We start from the raw sequence: 22540 nt of genomic DNA, 5'->3' as shown, positions 1-22540 counted from the left end.
TATACATTAGGAATTTATCTAATCCATTCTTAAAGGTGTTGACTGAGTCGGCCATTACAACTCCCTCAGGCAGGGAATACCAAACACGTATCATCCTTACCGTGAAAAAGCCTTTACGCCATATTGTGCGGAATCTCCTCTCCTCTAACCTGAGCGAGTGTCCACGAGTTCTCTGTGTTGATCTAACCAAAAACAGGTCCTGCGCAAGATCTGTGTATTGTCCCCTTATATATTTAAAGAAGTGGATCATGTCCCCTCTTAGTCTCCTCTTTTCCAATGTAAACATGCCTAGCCTTGCAAGCCTTTCCTCGTATTCCAGCATCTCCATGCCCTTAATTAGTTTGGTCGCCCGCCTCATCGCTGGAGAGGTTTTACGCTAACTCACCAGTAAAAAAATTATTTATTACCGCTTTATACACTTGCACCATGTTACAGTGGTGATTTTTAGGTGTGTTATTCAGGAATAACAGTAAATTTAAGAAAGTAGTTAAAATACTATTCAAATTCATGTTTTTGTATTCCATTTTATTATTATAGGTTTTAAATAATTTGTATTTTTATGGTACTGTATTGTATTTGTCTAAACCTTCCAAAAATGTCCATTTAGGACATACGTTATATGGAATATCCACAGCGCCTCTGTAATGATGAATTTTCTTGCTGTAAAAAATAATAATAATAATTTAGAATTTCCACAAGTATTCTGACATTAAAAGCACTGATTGGTGCGAAGATAGGTGACTGGGTATCAAATCATTGTGTGATAGAATATACAGTCAGTTCCTGAATTCCTGGGATCCTGAAACCTGCATATCAATTCTGTGCTAATTTCTAAAGTATTACCAATATTGGATTATTACATTACTGTATGTTTTATATTGAGATTTTTTTTTATTTTAAATGTATACTGTAGATAGATAGATAGATAGATAGATAGATAGATAGATAGATAGATAGATAGATAGATATATTGTATTTGGCTGAAAAATATAACAACCAAAAAAATGTTCAACCAATATGAAAAGAGATTTTCAAAAGGCTCCATGTCATTGGTGTCTGCAATCACATTCTCTGGTCCCTGATAAAACAACAGATTGGCTGGGATATAATGAAATCCGAGTTTGGCGGCCATGCTGTTTTTAAAGGGGCAATCATGTACAAGGCTAAACCATGCCTTTTACATTACTGCCTCTTTAAAACACATCCGAGTTCATCCGGCATCCCACACAGCTGTCGAACTCAGACTTCATTACATCCTGCCCCTTGAATCCAAACATTTACTATGAATACAGAAATACACTAGTCAGGGGCGTAGCCAGAAATTTGTGGGTCCCATAACAACATTTTGAAGGGGCCCCCATCCCAATGCTTCTAGAAAAAAAATCACTTCTCTGTTAATTTTATGCCCTATAATAGTGCCCTAGTTCATTGTCTGAACCATAGTAGAGCCTTATTTAATGTTATGCCCCATAGTAGTGCCCTAGTTTCTTTTGAATCGCAGTAGTTCTTAAGTTCCCCCTATGTCACATTTCAGAGCTGCCAGTACACATTATGCCACACAGTACCCCCAATTCAGATTATGATATAAAGTGCTCCCCGTTCATATTGTGCCTCATTACAGTGCCCCAGTTCATATTATATAACATTAAAATGCCCTCCAGTTCATTTTATACCACGCTACAATGAGCAGGTCCAGGGGCATACCTAGATATATTGCAGGCCCCAAGTAAAAAGTTTGAAAGGACCCCTACGTACTACCCAATGGCAAAAAATGTATATAACACATGTAACTTTGACAGGGAAGGTGGGCCCCTCTCAGCTCTGGGCCCCATAGCACTGCACTGCCTGCACCTAAGCTAAATAGTAAAGCCACCTAAGCTATCTGGGCCCCATAGCACTGCACTGCCTGCACCTAAGCTACGCCCTTGACACTAGTCTATGATGGTAGAGATACGTAGCATTTTATTTTTTTATATTAACTTCTAAAATGAAAAAAAAAAAGGCCAAAATTAGAAACTATTCCATGCTCATGGTAAAGAGACATATTTGCAACATTATATACATTAAATGACATTTTAATTACTGCCTTACAGTATCTTGAATCTAAAGTAAACATATCTAATACTGTACATTAATTTAATGTCCCCAGGTTCCAATAAAATTGCATAAAATGCTGCATAGCTGCAAGGGTTTTACATAAAAATGAATGTCTACTACTGCAACCCTGTGGTCCCTTCCCAAAGTACCAATAATTCCAACATTTGAGTTAGATTTTATTTCTGTCTTAAATTAATTATCATAGTGAGTGTGTCAATGGGATCAGGTATGAAATATCGGCGGTCAGGATCCCGACGCCGGAATCCTGACATTCAGAATCCCAATGGAGAGTGCAGCAAATTCCCTGGCAGGCTCGCTGCGCTAGCCATGCTTCGGGCCCAGTTGCAAGCTTTGCTCGCCACACAATTATATTCCACCTCGGGTGTTGGCATGGACCATCTCCCAAGTGGGAATACGGGGCTTTGGTCAGGATTCTGACCACCGGTATTTCCATGGCTGTTGGGATTCCGGTGTCAGGATCCTGAACGCCGGGATTCCAACAGCCGGTTTATTAACTGCATCCCTGTCAATGAACACCTGATTTTTCACACAGCCTGTATCATGGCAGTTAGGAGCAGATTAGTTGGTTGTTTATCTCTCTCCACTTCATCTCTCTCCAAGGCTCAGTACATACCCCCCAATGAATGTAGGCTGAAGGTTGGTTGATCCACCTGTGACTTTTAGCACCACCTTTTTGACTTTTTCAGGCGGGAAAATGGTGACTAGCTGCTGCAAATAGGACCCAGGTGGTGCTAAAGGTGTGCGACCAAATTCAGATGTGACCACGTCCCCTCCAGAGAAATAAAAAATACTACGTACTTTGAGTGGCTATGTGTGATTCAATGGGGGGCACTCAACAGCAGGCCCCCCTTTTTAGTCCTTCTCAACAGCATCTCAGGGCCCCCTTTGGGACCCTCAAGAAAGCTGTGACCCAGATAATAGTACCTGCGTCCCGCCCTCCTTCCTTCCTGGCTGCAAACATGTAACATCCCAGTTAGGGCACAATATACATACCCAGAATTGAATTTACATTTATTGTCCAAAATAAATTTCACTATTGAATGAAGGCATAAAATGAAAGCACCAAGCCTGGGCATAACGGATGGCGTAAGGGCAGTACGGATGGTGTAGGGTTAACATTGCTGCCTCGCAGTGCTGAGGTCATGGGTTCAATTCCCACCATGGCTCTAACTGTGTGGAGTTTGTATATTCTCCCTGTGCTTGGGTTTCCTCCAGGTACTCCAGTTTCCTTCCACAATCCAAAAATTAACTGCTACTGTAGGTTAATTGGCTCCCGACAAAAAATGATCCCCAGTGTGTGTATGTACATATGTTTAGCGCAGGCTAGGTGGGCCAAGTGTTTCTTAATTGCCATCAAATTCTATGTTTCTATGTTTCTAAGCTCATATTTACAACTGCCCAGTTACTTCCATAACCCGCACTGCTGAAGCCGCACTGCACATGCGCACACTGTTAGATGCTGCGGCATCTCACATCTGTGAGCGCCTCTGCCTGATTGACAGGCAGATACATTCACGGGGGCGGGAGGGGGCATTGCAGTGCATCACAATAGCATTTAAGGGGCATCGCAGCAATGTTGGGGAGGCTTGGTTCGGACAACGCAAGCATGTCTGAACCATTTGCGGGGCTGGCTGTGGTGGCTGTGTGACGTCACATGCAACCGCTGCAATCCGAAACATGGTGGGTGGCTGTCTGCCTTAGCAGCTAGGCTGTGTAGGAGAGAGATACCCAAAACATACGAAAGCATTACCGCCGGGCGACGCTTTCGCATGTGTGCGTGCGCGGGGGTGTGTTCTGGATCCGGCATGCTGGGCGTCCCCCCTCATGTCAGTGAAATGGTTCGTAGCTTTTTCGAAACATATATGATCCATGCTGAATTAGGCCCTTAGTGTATAGGATAAGCCCCCAGTACTTTCTGTCTTGGATTCCTTGCAGCAAAGAGACAGCTGGAAGCAAACATGTAGGAAATTAAACACAGCGCAGGCACTGCAGGAATACAAAGCACATCTCGCTACAGCAACAATATAACGGCCATAAAAATCATAACTAACTGCAAAGACTGAAGCTGTAAGATAAAGCAGCAAGAGGCTCTTCAAAATTATAACACCAACTGCCACAAAAACAATAGCTTTCAAATAATTAATGCGGCACGTCTGAAAATAACATCCAGCCCAAAATTTCAACCATCTACTGTAAAATGAGTTCAGGAGTAACTAAAGCAGAATTCCCCAAATTCTGACCATTACAGTCCAGGTTTTAAGGATACCCATGCTTGAGCACAGGTACCTGAGTCAATTTAATTTATCATCTGTACTGATAATGCTGATTTAGATTACCTTATAACTTCACAATAATGGGTAAGAGACACAGTACGCAATTGGCGTATGGGGTACCGTAACGGTACGTATTTAGCGTAGCATACGCTAGGCCGCGATCGAGATGCACATGCGGCACGCTCGCTCACAGCTTAATGCGTGGTGTCGAGCACGCTATAGGCGAGCGACTACCGTAATGCTACGCTATCAGCGTAGCGGATGCTCGAGACCACGAGGAGATCACGAGCAGCGCAGACGCTCACAAGATGACAATCAGTATACCTTGAATGTAACACACAGAAAGGATACTCTTATACTGTAAACCTTGTACTGAGACACTGTAGCGATATAACGCTGCTTAACCTTATTAACACTAAAGCTGTTTGAGCGATCGAGACGCTCCTATTACCCTCTGCAATGTAATGAACACACAATACCGTGTTAAGGATCCAACACCTTTACTAACAAGCTTTTAGTTATATCAAAAAGGGGTAAAACAGTTACAAGTCATACACTACATACTAACATATAATTCTAACAGAATATCTAGACAGAAATATATATAATAACGTTACAATCTTAAACTAAACAGAGAGAGAGAGAGAATGTGGCCAATACAAACAAAGAGCGAGATAATCACAGAGAATTACTTACACACACTGGGAACGATCGCAGCGCAGCCTGGTACCAGCTCCGAGTTAGTCAATATGAAAACCGTTTGTGGAGAGTGGGGGAGCTGTCCAGGCTGGCTGATCTTTTATACACTGAGTACAGACGCTCATCACTATATACTACAAAGGGACCTACAATCGTATTGTTCATTGGACACAGGAATGTCTCCTCGCATCATATCAAAAGGTCATAGGTTAGTTTGAACAGGTGGGCTGTGACTATTTCAAACAGCTCAGGTGGGTGGGAATCTCCGGATTCCCGCCGCATGGATAATGAATCGCAAATATATGAAATGTCCAGAATCTACTAATGGCCATAACTATACGCAGGAGCGATTAATCTTTACCTAACCAGCACCAGATTGTTGCTATTAAAATACTCTTCAGTTAGGTACCAGACACAGCTGTTCAAACCCTGTCTGACCCTTCGTACCATACAAAGAGGAATTCCTAAGTCTGTGAACAAGTCACATTAAACAAACTTACAGTTATTACTAAGGGGAATATTATCTATAAAACATGCTATATGGATTTATTATCTAACGATTGAGTCGCTCGCTAGACGCACACAAACTCTACCGTAAATGCACATACCACGCGCTCGAGCGCATGGCCGAGGCGCCATCACGCGGCTGCGAGTATCCGCACGCACGGGAGAGAATGTGCACGTGCAGCAGGCACGCGCATGAGGTGAATATATGGCAACGTGCAGAGTGATATTTTTCTGACTTTGACCTTCCACCCTTTGGCAGTCATCAATAACTGCCACTTCCTAAAAACAGTTCAAAAAGAGAAAAATATATGTCATGTAAAAATACATTTCTATGATTGGGTAAGGGAGAAGAGAAGAAGGTGGGAAAAAGGTATGACCTAGTGAGATAGTAGAAGCATGTATGTATGAGTCCATGTTTGAGGGGTCATGTATCATCGTGCCGTACGTGTTTTAAATCAAGCTTTGAGGTATTGCGAAGTATACATTTGAATTCCTTCTTATCCCGTAGTACGGGTCTGTGGATGGGCTGTCAAACTTTACCGAGCTCTTTTCGGCTTTTGGTTGCAACAAAATGGGGGAGCACATTTTAGTTGATGATACATGAATGGGGGGATATGTGAGTGCTGATATCTGTGCCTGTATTCCCTATCGACTATGTGTGTCATTACCTGAAGGTTGTAGAGATGAACATAAGAAGCAATTATGGTAAATGCAGTCATAAACTATGTGAGTTTAATGTACATTTGCCGATTGAGGTCTTGTCTGATGTCTTGTCTCGATGTACATGTTGACTGTAGTCTCCCGATGCTTTTGCTATAATTGCTTGAGCAAAAAGCTTTCTCAATGTCCATAGACTTACAATCTTTGAAGTGTTGGGCTATCGTAAAATTTTAGAGTCACTAGGGAAAATGGGGGTCTATGGCATTGTCCATCAATGGTCTGTGTAAAAGGTTGTCAAATTCTTCTTCCAAGCGGATGTCTTTGTACCTTGGAGGAAAACAAAGGAGAAACGGGTGAAAGAAACGGACCGTGGAATCACATTTTCATCACAACATTGTCTCTATCGTTGGGTCATACATCAAATTAGTCGTTGTTAATACAGTGTCCTTGCTTCTTAAACTCATCACTCGGGCACTACGTTTACACTTCGTTAAAACCCGAACGCATCTAAATATCAGACCAACCAATATGGCGACTCCCAGAATACACAAAAGAAATTTCCCTACATCCATGATAATACCTTGGGCCCATTCTCCTAAACCAGAGAACCAATTTCGTGGGTTCAACCATGACACCCAACTGGTCAGCTCATTACCCACAGCCGCAAGGGTGAGATTGTGTTTCCTTCGGAACTCCCATTTAATTGTAAAATATCATCCATCTTTTGGTCTATGACCTCGGCTGGGTCCTCCGTGCTGTTTGTAATGTACGTGCAGCACTTGATTCCATATTGAGTTGCCAGGGTTACACAATACCCGCCTGTCACAGCTGTGAGGTAATTGAGAATCATCCTATGCTGAACCAGTTCCGTTTTGTAGGCTTGTAACTCTTTCCCAGTGTACCTGAAGGTGTCGTCATACATTTCGGTGATATTGTCTAATAAATTTGCAACCGCAGATATATATTTATAATTTATCACTCCTCTAGCGGTACGAGTGATATCTAACGCGAGTAGGAATTGAATCCCGGTGGATTCATGGATCAGGTCAGAGGCTGAATGCTCTGTTCTTTCTATCAGGTGCCGTTTAACGATGTGCTCGTAATGAGTGTGAGTATAAGGAGCTTGGGCACCACGGTCAATATCTTTCATTTTAGTGTGGGATACAGTCATTACCTCAGGCAGTACTTTTCCAATATAACATAACCCTTCTGAGTTTGGGGCAAGCCACTTATACGCCTTCCTCCCGCATATGAAGTATGCATCATCGGGGAGAACATATGGGACGGAGTGTGACATAACCATATTACAGATTATCCATGTGAACTCTCCTAACCCTAATTCTTCCATCTGTTTAGTACACGTATCAGTTTGTACGATCTGTGCACAGTATCCTGGTGATACTTCTCCAACTCGCATGATCCTACTTCCTAAGGTGTACCTATACCGAAAGAATTTCCTATGGTCGGCTATCAGGCGTATAAGTTCTGTGTCTATGGGCAATCTGTCGGCTCTATGTGAGAATGTCATGGTTTGATTACTCCATGACACTTCACAATTTCCCGGCTTTCGGGGATTGGAAATCTTAAAGCACACTAAGGACCTATCCACATGATATTGGTGGAGCTTCAAACTAGGAGGACTAGAGATATTAAACCTCTTGTCCACCGGCCTCCCACCACTTAGCTCAAGTACCTCTCCTACCGTTAAAGGGAATGGTACTAGTCCTGATTTGCTATGGCCTTGAGGTACTTGAGAGCATACCCAACAGTCTGTCTGGTTTAACACTTTACCCACTAAGGAGTGATAGTTACTCAATGGATGCCGGTCCATGTGGACATTAAAACTGGACTGACATTTCTTTATGCACCCATCCTCAACTATATTGTCACAATGCCTACAGATGCAGTTCTCTTCAGCTAACAATCCTTCACAATTCCTTCTATTGTCAATGCTACCAGATCGTTTTCTGATACTCGCCTTTACTCAGAGATTATGTTGTTCTTGGAAATCTACGCCTGCATCCTGGTCATCAGAACCCATTCCCGATCCTTTCTCGACCTCCATGGTACTCTCACCGAAACAGACTGCTCTGGTCAACATCATGGTCAACAGGAAAATCCGGATCACAGTCTCTTGGGGCAAGTCCATCTTTGAGGAGTAAAAGGGGAAAAATAAGAAGGAGGAAAGAAAATAGGAGGGAGGTGGGAACTGGAGAAAATAACAAATGGGAAAAAGAAATCTAGCTCGACAAGCTTCCGGTCTTGTTATTCTCAGCGCTCAGGTGTCGTCTCAATCCTCCCTGAACAGACACTCTAGTGATACAACCTCTACCGTCTGTTCTTTATCACGGGACCTCTCTGGGTCAGTGACCTTTTTACAATGAGACGAATGGACCCAAGTCTCTCTCTCGGCAACCTTCAAAGCAGTTGTGCTGGTCAATAAGACTTGATATGGTCCTTCCCATCTGTCAATAAGGCAACCTGAGCGTAGAAAATTCCGTATCATTACACAATCCCCAGGTTCAATGTCATGACAATTACTGTCTGGCAAATCAGGAATCACCAACTTTAGATTATTATTCTGATTCCTCAATTGCTTACTCATCTTAACCAAGTACTTTACGGTTACTTCATTGTTACATTTCAAATCATCCTGGGGGTTAATCATAACATGGGGTTGTCGACCAAACAGAATTTCAAAAGGAGACAGATTAAGAGGGGACCTGGGAGTGGTTCTGATGCTGTATAATACGATTGGCAAAGCTTCAGGCCATAACAGTCCTGTTTCAGTCATTACCTTGCTCAATTTATTTTTAATAGTGTTGTTTACTCTTTCCACTTTCGCGCTCGCCTGGGGGCGGTACGGAGTATGCAGCTTACTATTAATTCCCATCAACTTACACATTGTTTGAAAGACTTCACCTGTGAAATGGGTACCCCTATCACTTTCAATTATTCTAGGGATACCGTATCTACACACAAATTCCTGCACAATTTTCTTTGCAGTAAATACAGCGGTATTTGTGGCCGCAGGAAATGCTTCAACCCAATTTGAGAATACATCAATACAGACCAAAACATACTTTAAATTTCTACAAGGTGGCAATTGTATAAAATCAATTTGTATTACCTGGAAAGGGCCATCTGTCGGAGGGATATGGGATGGCTCTGTCGGTATTGCCTTTCCGATATTCTTCCTCAAGCAGGTGAGACATGTCATTGCTCTTTTACCCGCGTGGGAAGAAAATCCTGGGGCGCACCAATAAGCTCTTACTAGCTTGCACATCCCTTCTTTGCCTAGATGAGTCAGCCGATGTGCTGCTTCCGGTAGACTTGGAAGGTATGCTCTGGGTGCCACTGGTTTACCATGTCCATCTGTCCAGGATCCTGAGGACTCCTGGTCATATCCTTTTGACTTCCAAACTGCCTTTTCCTGTGGGGAACACAAATTTTGCATTTCACACAATTTCTGTGTGTTTACAGTATTAAATACCATCAGTCGTGTACTATCTGTTTGTATGGGGTTACTAGCTGCTGATTTAGCAGCTTCGTCTGCTCGGCTGTTACCAAGTGATACCGGGTCTTGGCTATACGTGTGAGCTTTACACTTGATAACAGCCACTCTGTCGGGTTCCTGTATCGCTGTTAGAAGTCTTTTGATGTGGGCTGCATGCGCTACGGGTGTGCCAGCTGCCGTCATGAAATTTCTGAGGCGCCATAAGGCTCCGAAATCATGGACTACTCCGAATGCGTACCTAGAATCTGTGTAGATATTGGCTGACTTGCCCTTAGCCAATTCACATGCTCTGGTTAGGGCAACCAGTTCAGCAACTTGTGCTGAGTGAGGTGGGCCTAGCGGTTCTGCTTCTATGGTACCTTGGTCATCTACGACTGCGTATCCAGTACACAAGTCTCCCGAGTCCGTCTGTCTGGACCTCCTGGTCTGTGCTACAGTAGACTTCCTGGTCTGCTATACTCTAATGCTCTTTTTTAAATGTTTAACAAGGGATGCCTCCCAAGCCACCATGCAGTCACTTACACGTATGTACCTTCACGAGAACTCGATGATTTCCTTTGGTTCAAACCCCAAAAATTAGAAACTTATATATATGTATACACACTCTTTCACCTCATATACACTTTACTTTCGTTTCTGCGCAGAAATCCCTTTCATTCAGTAACACAGTTCAGTCCAGATGAGTTGCAAATTAGAGAAGGATCTATTAGCTTAAAATTTTGGACACTGAAATTGACTTGCGCTATTATCGCGTTGCCTCCTTTTCGCCTATTTAAAATAATACTATTGTGTGATTTGTATTATGTGGGCGTACCCAGACGCTCCGTTGCGTAATATACGCTCCGTGCGTCGACCCTTGCGTCGCGTACACTCGTTCTGCCCCTTGTTAGAGACACGTGTACGCAAGCCAGGTATGTCCACAGTAACACAACTAACACGTTTATCAATGTAAATGTCCTTTAATTGTAATCATCTACTGAACACCACACAGAATTTCCTTGTATTTTAGGCAAGCCATGTGCGTGTTTTACAAATTACTTCCTTACGTATTAATATTAACTTTTAACTACCAATAGCAACAAATCTTTCTCAGTACGTTATCAATTGTGAAATGGCAAACAGGAAGGTGATATGTGAAAATACACAAATGAAAAGAGATACAGTTGTGTGTGTGCGTGCGTGTGTACGCAAAACAGAAATAAACAGTTTTAAAAAAACAATAGCGTATTGTTCTTACCTCCGGTTCCGGATCCCACCAGCACTCCTTCAATCTAGCGAAACAGACGCTTATCTAGTCAGCACTCCTGTATCCCGATACGAAGGGATACTGCCTTCCCGCCCTTGCTGACAGATAACGTTTGTTTTCGCTAGTGCGGATATGTGGAGGACGGACGAGCCGCCAATTGATAATGCTGATTTAGATTACCTTATAACTTCACAATAATGGGTAAGAGACACAGTACGCAATTGGCGTATGGGGTACCGTAAGGGTACGTATTTAGCGTAGCATACGCTATGCCGTGATCGAGACGCACATGCGGCACGCTCGCTCACAGCTTAATGCGTGGTGTCGAGCACGCTATAGGCGAGCGACTACCGTAATGCTACGCTATCAGCGTAGCGGACGCTCGAGACCACGAGGAGATCACGAGCGGCGCAGACGCTCACAAGATGACAATCAGTATACCTTGAATGTAACACACAGAAAGGATACTTTTATACTGTAAACCTTGTACTGAGACACTGTAGCGATATAACGCTGCTTAACCTTATTAACACTAAAGCTGTTTGAGCGATCGAAACGCTCCTATTACCCTCTGCAATGTAATGAACACACAATACCGTGTTAAGGATCCAACACCTTTACTAACAAGCTTTTAGTTATATCAAAAAGGGGTAAAACAGTTACAAGTCATACACTACATACTAACATATAATTCTAACAGAATATCTAGACAGAAATATATATAATAACGTTACAATCTTAAACTAAACAGAGAGAGAGAGAGAATGTGGCCAATACAAACAAAGAGCGAGATAATCACAGAGAATTACTTACACACACTGGGAACGATCACAGCGCAGCCTGGTACCAGCTCCGAGTTAGTCAATATGAAAACCGTTTGTGGAGAGTGGGGGAGCTGTCCAGGCTGGCTGATCTTATATACACTGAGTACAGTATACTACAAAGGGACCTACAATCTCATTGTTCATTGGACACAGGAATGTCTCCTCGCATCATATCAAAAGGTCATAGGTTAGTTTGAACAGGTGGGCTGTGACTATTTCAAACAGCTCAGGTGGGTGGGAATCTCCGGATTCCCGCCGCATGGATAATGAATCGCAAATATATGAAATGTCCAGAATCTACTAATGGCCATAACTATACGCAGGAGTGATTAATCTTTACCTAACCAGCACCGGATTGTTGCTATTAAAATACTCTTCAGTTAGGTACCAGACACAGCTGTTCAAACCCTGTCTGACCCTTCGTACCATACAAAGAGGGATTCCTAAGTCCGTGAACAAGTCACATTAAACAAACTTACAGTTATTACTAAGGGGAACATTATCTATAAAACATGCTATATGGATTTATTATCTAACGATTGAGTCGCTCGCTAGACGCACACAAACTCTACCGTAAATGCACATACCACGTGCTCGAGCGTATGGCCGAGGCGCCATCACGCGGCTGCGAGTATCCGCATGCACGGGAGAGAATGTGCATGTGCAGCAGGCACGCGCATGAGGTGAATATATGGCAACGTGCAGAGTGATATTTTTCTGACTTTGACAGTACTCAAGCATTGACTCAGGTACTGATTAAGTCATCTGTGCTCAAGCATGGCTATCCTCAAAATAGATATATAAAATCAGTGGTTCCCAAACACAGTTCTCAAAGTACCCTAACGGTCCAGAATTTAAGGATATCCATGGATGAGCACAGATGGTTAAATCAATTTAATTGAGGTACTGATGAAGTCACTTGGTCCCATGCTTGGTTATCTTTAACACCTGGATTTTTAATCTTTATACACTCTTTAAAGGTCCCCAGACACGGAACGATATAGATGATGGTGTTGCATTGGAACTATAAAACAGCTATACTGTTCCATGTGTATGCATGATATCGTTCATTGCGCGCTACCGTGGGGTCATCCGTCCCTTTGCCTGACCTTTCTGCATATTCAAAAGATTAACCGATGCAGCTGATGATTCCATGCAGCGCTATGTGTGTATGTGTGTGTTTTGGCAACACAGTGGGTTGTCAGGTGCTGGATCGCCCTATGTCTAGGGACCGCCTGATATGTCAGCCCTCGGATCGTCGATCACATGACGGTACACATCGTACCATGTGTAGGGGATTTAATATTATCTGTCCAATCTGGTTGGAGCGTAAGTCAGGTAATGTATAGGAGAAAATGACAATTGACCATTTGCTCCCAAACACTGGAAAACAGACAAAAATAGACTTTCAGACAAATTTGTTAATCAATTTATCCATACAACCATTTTCCCCCATTTTTCAGCTTTTGGGAGCAAATTGTCATTGCTCCCATACATTACCAGATTTTCGCTCCAACCACAAAGATTGGACAGATAATCTCATCGTTTGTATCCATCTTTAGGGTGCCTTGAGGACCATGTTGGGAAATTCTCATAAATATTATTAAAATTCCTATAACATAGGTTCTCACACTCGGTCATCTGGACCCCAAACAGTGCATGAATTCCAGGTCTCCTCACAGAATCACAAGGGAAATAATTAGTTCCACATTTGGAACTTTTAAAATGTGTCAGTGAGTAACGAACACACCTGTGTGCAACACCCCGGGGTTGGCGGGTATATCTAAGTGGTTGAAAGAGGTATCACAGGTGTTGGGTTGCTATGTGATGGACCTTCCCCCTGAAATGTTTCTCCCCGTACCTTGTCCTGTAGTACCGTATACAGAGAGGTAGGATAAATTTATATGAAACAAGGGTGATTCGGCAATTCAACAGGATGTATTTTTATTGAGCTGGAATGAACTCTGAATTGAAGATGATGATGGTTGGTTAGTTGGTGTTAAATTTAAATAATCACAAAAAGTAGAATTGGGCATTAAAGAAAAACAAAGAGAAGACAATTGACAACAGTTCACACCACAAAGGAGCATTCAATATGCAAAGACAATTGTCTTGAATCACAGAAGAATGGCAGCATATCATGTGAATCACAGATGAACATGTTAATTGGAACCACAAATATTAGCATAAGATAATTGGAATCTATAATGTGGTACTGAGAGTAATGAAAAACACATTCAGCAATAACGAACACTAACTTTCTAGCTTTCACTAGCAAAGATATAAAATTCTTCACAGGCTATAAACATTGGAGCTCTGATGTACTTTTGCAGTGCCACAATGTGTCAATGGGAGAAAATGGCACACATATGTATGGGAAAATCCGGGGTTGTGACAGGGCAAAGTGTTCACAGTGATATACAAAGAGGATGTAGCTAGCGAAGGGATGGTAGTATCTCCTGGCAGATTTGACTCACTTAAAAATGAGGGCCTTTTTGGGTGTAACATACTCTGTACTCTTTCTGTCACAGGGTATTACTTAAACAGCAGTGGACAGACCCAAATAAGGTGCCAAAAAGTACCCACAGCCACCCCACATTTAGGGCAGTCACCCGATCGACCCCCTCCGAATCTAGCCAGTCTAACCGGGGTCATATACGTTCTATGCAAAAGGAAATATTGTATTTGTTGATACCTAATGGATTTGGTAACCGTGCTCGGGTTTTCCAAAGCAAGGGTCCAGTCCTCTTCAGTTAAGGGGCCCAGATCCTCCTCCCATTTGCCACGGAGACGTGTCAAAGGGTCTATATGGAGTTTAGCGAGAAGATAACCATAAGCAAGGGAAATCATCTTAGCTCGACCCAGCATACTTACAAAGGTCTTAATGGGAAATGGAAGGATCTTAGGGGGAGAACTAGCGAATTGGGACTGTAGAGCATGTCTAAGTTGAAGGTATCTAAAAAAGTAGGAGTTAGGTAGGTCAAACTCATCCTTTAATTGTTGGAAGGATTTAAGTGTAGTATCTGTATAGAGGTGAGATATGGAAACCACTGATTTAGGGGCCCAAACCTCCCTCCCCTCGAGCGCATGCAGTTCAGGGAGCCATTTAGAATACCAGAGGGGGGTGTCTGGGTCTAATCCGTCAAATTTCAAAAGGTCCCTTAGGGCCTGCCAAACCTTCACGGCGTGAAATATAATTGGGGGAAGAAACTGGGCCATGCTCCCACTCAACAACACCTGCAGGGGAGATAGGTCAGGGAAGTAACATTGAATAAACACCCAGTGTAGAGAAGTAACGCCAGTATCCTGCACCCATGCACTAATATGAGTCAGCTGAGCGGCATAATAATACATTTGAAAATTTGGTAAGGCCGGACCACCGTCGCAGCGCAATCTGGTGAGAGTATTCAGCTGTATTCTAGGACGTTTGTTAGCCCATATTAAAGAAGATAAAACACCTATTCAATTTCTTAAAGAAGGATGGCCGAATATACATAGGGGATTGAAGAATAATATACAGAATCTTAGGTAATATTATCATTTTAACAAGGCTGACCCTACCAGATACAGTCAATGGAAGCTTACACCAAGTCCTAGATTTACGAGCAACCTGTTGCATGATCGGATCGAGATTCAGAGGTGTAAAGTCAGAGGGGTCGTTGGTTACCTGAATCCCGAGATATTTAAATAAATTTCGCCGTCCAACATAGTGGCAGGGAGATTTTAGGAACAGCAGGGGGGGGGGGGGGGGGGGGGCAATCACAGGCATAATGGAGGATTTAGACCAGTTAATATGAAGGCCTGAATACGCACCGAACTCCTCGATCAATTGCAACAAAGTAGGCATAGACCTGGTGTAATCCTGCAAAAACAACAGCATGTCGTCAGCGTAAAGAGCAATCTTATCCTCCTGAGGGCCGGTATGGATTCCCACGATACCCGGGTGCGACCTTATCAGACAGGCTAAGGGCTCGATGGCCAGGGCAAACAAAGTGGGGGATAGAGGGCAGCCCTGTCTGGTTCCGCGAGACAGGCGGAATGAAGGAGAGATATAGCCGTTTACTGAGATCCTGGCAGTCGGGTGCTGGTAGAGTAGTTTAGTCCATTTTATAATATTAGGCCCGGAGCCCATACAAGTCATGACTTCCCATAAATAAGGCCATTCAATACTGTCAAATGCCTTGGCGGCATCCAGCGAGACCACTACCGAGTCGGAGGGAAAATCATGTGGGACTTGTAAGATGGTATATAATCTACGCAAGTTAATAGAAGTGGACATCCCTGGCATAAAGCCGGTCTGGTCAGGGTGGATAATGGAGGTAATTACAGTGTTAAGCCGAACTGCTAAAATTTTTGCCAGGATCTTAGCATCGGTGGGAATCAAAGAGATCGGTCTATAGCAGGGGTGGGCAATTATTTCAGCTGGGGGGCCGCTTAACACTTCCAGCGAATATTCGAGGGCCACACACAAAATACTCAAAAAGAGATCCCTTTTTACACATTACGGCAGACAGCGTGCCCTTTTTACACATTATGGCAGACAGTGTCCCCCTTTTTACACATTACGACAGACAGCGTCCCCTTTTTACAGATTACGACAGACAGCACCCCCATTTTTATAATTACGGCAGACAGCGCCCCCGCTTTTATACATTATGGCAGACAGCGCCCCCGCTTTTATACATTACGGCAGACAGCGTCCCCGTTTTTACACATTACGGCAGACAGCGCCCCCGTTTTTACACATTACGGCAGCAAGCGCCCCCGTTTTTACACATTACGGCAGACAGCATCCCCTTTTTACACATTACGGCAGACATCGCCCCCGTTTTTATACATTACGGCAGACAGTGCCCCCGTTTTTACACATTACGGCAGACAGCACCCCCGTTTTTATAATTACGGCAGACAGCGACCCCGTTTTTATACATTACGGCAGACAGCGCCCCCATTTTTACACATTACGGCAGACAGCGCCCCTGTTTTTATACATTACGGCAGACAGCGCCCCCGTTTTTACACATTACGGCAGACAGCGCCCCCGTTTTTACACATTACGGCAGACAGCGCCCCCGTTTTTACACATTACGGCAGACAGTCCCTACCCCCCTTTCCCCACCCTCCCCTAAACCTATATAGCAGTCCTTACCCTCCCCACCCCCACACTCCCCTAAACCCATACAACCGTTTTTAACTCCCCTCCCCATAACTTATAGGGCAGCTTTAGCTTTATCCAGGGGGTTTACCTATTTGTCAGTGACGATCCCCACTGTCAGTGATGATCGGCGCTGCTGCTGCTTCTCCCCGCTGGCCGCCGTTTCTTCTCCCCACTGGCCTCCGCTTGTGCTCCCCACTGGCCGCTTCGTTCTGCTCTGCAGTGCCCGCCCAGCGCCGCCCCCCGTGACGCAACCCGTGACGCCCAGCGCATGAGATAGAGGAAATCCCGGTCAGCTGACCATGTGACGTGACCGGGATTTCCTCAGCGGCGCCGCGTCTGCGAGCAGTGCAATGACAAGCGGCCTGTCGGGCCTCTTGTCATTGCACTCTGGTGGGGCACAGCGGGCCAGGCAGGATCGGTCCGCGGGCCGCATCCGGCCCGCGGGCCGCATGTTGCCCACCCCTAGTCTATAGGATTCCGGGGACCTAGGGTCCTTTCCGGGCTTCGGGATCACTATAATAATCGCCTCCGACATAGAGGGGGGAAGTTCATTATTAACAAATATATCAGAATACAGGGCGTGAAGCCTGGGACCAAAAAAAATCAATATGGGTCTTATACACTTCAGAGGGGATGCCGTCACACCCCGGTGCCTTGCCATTGGGAGACAGACCAATAGCTGCCGTCACCTCCTCCAGTGTCAAAGGTGCCTCCAACACTTCAGAGGCCTCAGAGGAGAGTGTGGGTAAGGGAATATTTCTCAAATAAGTGGAGAGGTCTGATGCTGAGCATACTAACTGTGAACTATAGACCTCAGCATAGTAAGAATGAAAAAACTGCGCAATGTTCGGCGTGGTGTCTACAAGGGAGCCATCGCTACCGGACATCTGGGTAATCGTAGAGCCAGGGCGGTCGCAGTGTATCAGTCGAGCCAGCAGGCTACCAGGCCTGTCACCCTGCATATAAATGTTAGTAGCCTGAAATAGAAGCGAGCGCGAGTTTTTATCAGACAAATGAGCCACCCATGCTGACTGGGCCGCCAACCAGCGTGCCTTCAGTGCAGGGGTACCATCCACCAGGTAGCGGGACTCCAGATCTCTGGCGTCACTCTCAAGGGCTCGCAGGATATCTTATGAGCCTTAAATGAATCCCAGACCACTGTTCACGGGGCCGACCCTACATTATCAATAAAATAACCCTCCCACTGAGTCACCTGGTCAGAGCAGTCGCCCATTTGTACCAGCCAAGAAGGGTGCACTTTTTAATAAGATTGTCCCCTCTGGCTCACCATAGCAAGAGTCAACATCATAGGGGAGTGGTCAGAAATACCTCGGGCCTCGTACTGGACATCAACTTCCCTGGGGAGAAGAACGGGAGACAGTAGGATCAGGTCGATTCTGGAAAATGAGCCATGTGTGCCGGAGAAGCATGAAAACTGACTAGTTGTAGGGTGCCGAAACCTCCACACATCCACCCACTGCAAATTATTCAGAAAATCAGCAAATTTAGTAGGACCAGAACCCACCCCAGCAGCCTGTGGAGAGCGCCACCTGTCTAATGCCAAATTCATAACGTTATTAAAGTCACCCAAGCAGATCACCGGGGTGCATGGAGAGGAGGCTATGAATGAAGCTGCCTGTTGTAACACATCATACGAAAAAGGGGGGGGAGACATAAACCGCCAGAATGTAATAGGGTTGGGAACTCAGCTTACAGTCAAGGAACACAAAACGACCATACTGGTCAGTCTTGACCGACACCAACTCAAAGTGTACTGACTTTCTTATCAGAACCGACACACCCCTGGAAGAGGAGGAATGAGAAGCATGATAGGCCCAACCCACCCAGGGTCTTCTAAGTGACAACAACCTATTCCCATCCAAGTGAGTCTCGCAGAGACATGCAACATCCGGGCCATATTTCCGAAGTGTAGTCAAGACTAAGGAACGTTTTATCTTATTATTCAAACCTCGAACATTCCATGTCAGAAACTTCAAATTAGCCATAATCCAGGTAGGGTTCTATGTAGCACAGTAAATAAACATCCCAGCAAATATACCTGGAAGTCGTCAGTAAAGGCAAGAACCGTGCTAATCTTACTTAATCCCTGAAACGCAATCCACAGTAACCAAAGCATCAAATATACTTCCCACATCAAAGAAAATAAACATAAAAACAAATTCAAACACAAGAAAAATAACAAACTATAGAAAGAAAAAAACATGCAGAAGAAATAGCAATGAACTGTTTGCTGACATCCCCCCCCCCCTCCCCGTACACCACCCCTAACTTCGGCATACTTATATCCCAAACAACCAATCATAACTCCCAAGGGCTAAATTCTCAACAAAACCCTTAACCAAAATCAAGTGAGCAAGGGAAAAAAAAGTCCTGAGCCACCAAAGCCAAGGGGGGGCTTCCTGGACAATGGGTGGAGACCTCTGGTGAGCCCAAACGAACCATAAGCAATGCAGGACATCAGTCCGGGGCCAGCTGGCGAGCACCTGGTGCATATCTGTCCAGCCATTGGGCCGCCTCTCTAGGGGAATTAAAGAACTTGGTTTCCCCGTCAGCCACCACCCGGAGCCGAGAAGGGAACAGCATAGAGTAGGAGAGGTTCAGGTCCCTGAGGCGCCTCTTAATAGGTATAAACTGGGCTCGGTCTTTCTGGACGTCCGCGGCAAAATCAGGGAAAGCTGACACAGTAACCCCATTCCTGACAAGGGGGCCTTTCGTGCGTCCCAGACAGAGGACCGAGTCACAATCTTTATAATGCAGAAATTTGGCAATGAAGGTGCGCGGAGGAGCACCAGGAGGTAGAGGACGGGATGGTATCTGGTGTGCACGCTCCACCGTAAACTGTGCCGTGAAGGATTCAGCGCCGTACATTTCCTTTAGCCACGATTCAAGGAAGTCCTCAGGCTGAGAGCCCTCCTCCCTCTCCGGCAGGCCCACAAATCGCACATTATTTCTACGTAGCCGACCCTCCATGTCTAATAGCTTGGATTGAAGGGAAGAAACTTGCTGGGTCACCGCGGATACGGATTGTTTCATAGGGCCGCACATATCCTCCAGATTCGAGACACAGGTTTCCGCCTCACCCACTCTCTCTCGTATGCGCTGGACATCCTGGCGAAGCAAGGATAGATCACACTGTACTTTCTCCATCTTATCCGACAGACACTGTTCTGTCCCTGCAATGGCCTCCAGCACTTGTTGAAGGGCTGGAGCTGAGGGTGTGGTAGGGGAGTCAGCAGCTGCCGCAGACGGGGAATAGGAGTGAGACGGAGAGGCCCCCTGAGAAGGGGCCTGCAAGGCCCGAAGGTTAGGTGGATTAGGTTGTCTGAAAAACCTCTCCAACTTAGCCGCAGCCGCGCGCTGGCCATCCCGAACCATGACGGACAAAAGGTAGTGACAGTCACTCCAGCAAATTCACAGGTCAGAAGCGTAAAAAGGAGGCAGCAGTAGTGGAGTCTTAAGCTTTCAGTATGTAGGAATGTAGCCGCAGCTGGCCGTCAAAGTAGAAGGCAAATATAAAGGAGGGTACAGGCAGCGTCACAGAATATAGGTGAACAGGAGCAATGTAATAGTCAGTATGTAAAATGAGAGCAGGTGAAGTCAGCCTGCAGCGTGGTCCCAGAAGGCAGAATCCACTCACCGGACACAGAAAAACAGACCAGGCAGCCCTTGGATGCAGATATCCCTTCCAGGCTAGGATGACAGTCCAAAGCAGTGGGGCCGTCTGTGCAGCTGTTGGTAAAATGGCCGCTGGTCTCAGTGCCCTCACCCCTTCTCCAGGAGTGCCTGCGTTCCCTCCGGGAGTCAGGGCCCCGAATCGCAGCCTGTCAGGAGGAGGAGGGCCAGCGGCCTTACCCCCACCGCTCCGCGGCGTCCAGCGGTGACAGCGTCCCGCCACTCGAGCTCCGGGCGCAACGCGGCCGGGAGCCGCCAAAATTGAGGCCGGGGATCCGGAGGAGGCACAGGCCGCAGAACCGGAAGTGCGCCGCCGCAGCCGTACGGACCTCGGTGAGAGCGGAGAAGGACGCCTGCCTGTGCCCCGCAATGTGGGGAGAGGAAGCAGGCTAGTCAGGCACACCAGAGGGGGTCAGGATTGTGTTGCAGGATAAATCAGCCAGGGAGCTACTCCTGTGCTGCCGTGGCCACGCCCCCGGAAAATCCATTTCACCTGGATTTAATCAGCCACGGAAACTGTGTAATTCATGGGTGTCCCTAAATTATATGGATAGTCTGATAAACCTATTTATACAGTAGGTCCACACCCAGCGTAGACTACAATTTAGTGTCCTACTTATTGTATAATCTAAAAATATCAACATAAATTTATGAGCTAAGTTTTGTAGTTAGGGGTGTATATTCTATGAGGGATGTGTTTAGTTTCCTGGCTGTGGGGTTCTTGGCGGTCAGGATACCAATGCCAGAAACCCGACAGCGGGTGACGTGCCGGCTCACTGAATCCTGACACACTCCCAGTTTTCCCCATAGGGTGGTGGACCCCGCCACCACTGGAGCGGAAATAAAATAGTGTGGCAAGCAGCATGGTGAGCGCAGTGTGGCGAGCGCAGTATGGTGAGTGCAGTGAGCCCGCAAAGGGACTCACTGTGTTCTCTGCTGGGATTCCAGCTGTCAGGATTCTGGCATCTGTCTAATGACTGCCAGAATCATGTCCTCCGGGATCCCATACGTAATCCATCCATGTGTGCAGTTCAAAAGACTGCAACTCGGCTACTTCAAATTATGATTAAAGGGGGTCATTCTGACCCGATCGCACACTGCACTTCTTCACAGCCTTGTGATTGGGCCGGAACTGCGCATTCGCAGCGGCCGTATTGCACACGCGCATCATTGCCCAGCAACGGCCATCGCTGGTCAACGACAGGGACAGCGACAAAAGCGATCGCACCGGTGATCGCAAGAAGATTGACAGGCGGAAGGCGTTCTGGGGTCAGATACTCACTGTTTTCTGGGAGTGGTGAGTTCAACGCAGGCGTGTCCAGGCGTTTGCAGAGCAGGTGTCTGACGTCAACTCCGGGACCAGTCATGCTGAAGATATCGCAGCCGGTGAGTATGTCAGGACCTACTTAGAAACTGCACAAAATCCTTTTGCATAGCAGGGATGCACAAGCGTTCGCAGCCTTGCTATGCAAAAAATCCCTCCCTCATAGGCGGCGAATAGTTGATCGCAAAAAGCTGTTTTGTGCAATCAACTCGGAATGAGGGCCAAAGTGCATAAAGATCTGCTACAGTATCTATGAAGACTGGCGGGTTTTTTTGTGCAACCACCCCTACTTAAGGACAACCAGTCCCATCCAGATAGCACTGTGGCTTTATTTCCAGTGTGAAATGGGATAATAAGTGATAGCAAGAAAAGTCAATTTGTTTATTGGTAGCTCTTGCCTCCTAGCAACAGTTGGTGGTGGCAGCACCGTAAATGAGTGACAGCATGGCCCGTTCCCACCATCAGTGGGGCACTACTGCACTAAGGATGCTCGGAATGGCTGTACAACTTGCAGGGTGCGT

The 22540-nt window shown here is 45.6% G+C and overlaps 1 long non-coding RNA gene across 1 annotated transcript in view; it reads right to left on the bottom strand.

Annotated features, from left to right (window-relative positions):
* Nucleotides 1-570: 570 nt before the first annotated feature.
* LOC134935731 (uncharacterized) overlaps nt 571-22540 on the bottom strand; it is a 57876-nt gene continuing 35906 nt past the window's right edge. The window contains exon 3 of the long non-coding RNA XR_010180375.1: nt 571-660. This is a non-coding gene — a long non-coding RNA (uncharacterized LOC134935731). The remainder of the gene's footprint in view (nt 661-22540) is intronic.

This window comes from Pseudophryne corroboree, chromosome 6, assembly GCF_028390025.1.
Source record: "Pseudophryne corroboree isolate aPseCor3 chromosome 6, aPseCor3.hap2, whole genome shotgun sequence".
Lineage (NCBI taxonomy): Eukaryota > Metazoa > Chordata > Amphibia > Anura > Myobatrachidae > Pseudophryne > Pseudophryne corroboree.
The sequence above is the reverse complement of the archived record's forward strand: the minus strand, read 5'-3'. Positions and strand labels throughout refer to the sequence as shown.